General features: G+C 43.8%; 1 long non-coding RNA gene across 1 annotated transcript in view; it reads left to right on the top strand.

Annotated features, from left to right (window-relative positions):
* The window catches only part of LOC123256175, a 2,179-nt gene extending 1,851 nt beyond the window's left edge, over positions 1–328 (top strand). Inside the window, exon 3 of the long non-coding RNA XR_006506826.1 lies at positions 23–328. This is a non-coding gene — a long non-coding RNA (uncharacterized LOC123256175). The remainder of the gene's footprint in view (positions 1–22) is intronic.
* The last annotated feature ends 10 nt before the right edge of the window (positions 329–338 follow it).

Here is a 338-nt window from a genome sequence, read left to right as displayed (position 1 = left end):
GAAAATCCTTAAGTAGGGCAAGGTGTCATGTTGAGTTTCCAAGGAAAGTAAGAATTGGAAGGGGCAGAAGTGAGAATCGATGGAATTGCAAGGCACCATGAAGAAGTGAATGGAGTAGAAGGGATTTGTTGTGTATGAAGAGTACGAGGAAGGAAGTATGGCCGGGTCTTAGAATACACAGTGTGAAATGCCATATGATAACTGTAGATGGGTCAGTTGTAGGTGTTTCTAAAGTGTAGTCAGAGGCACAGTGGTTTAGATTTGATCCCAGAGCCAATAGTGATCCAGCAGAATTTTTTGAAGCCCAGAATGGACTTTGAGTGTCTACTCCCCCTCCC

The sequence above is a fragment of the Gracilinanus agilis genome, unplaced genomic scaffold (assembly GCF_016433145.1).
Source record: "Gracilinanus agilis isolate LMUSP501 unplaced genomic scaffold, AgileGrace unplaced_scaffold56662, whole genome shotgun sequence".
NCBI lineage: Eukaryota > Metazoa > Chordata > Mammalia > Didelphimorphia > Didelphidae > Gracilinanus > Gracilinanus agilis.
The sequence above is the reverse complement of the archived record's forward strand: the minus strand, read 5'-3'. Positions and strand labels throughout refer to the sequence as shown.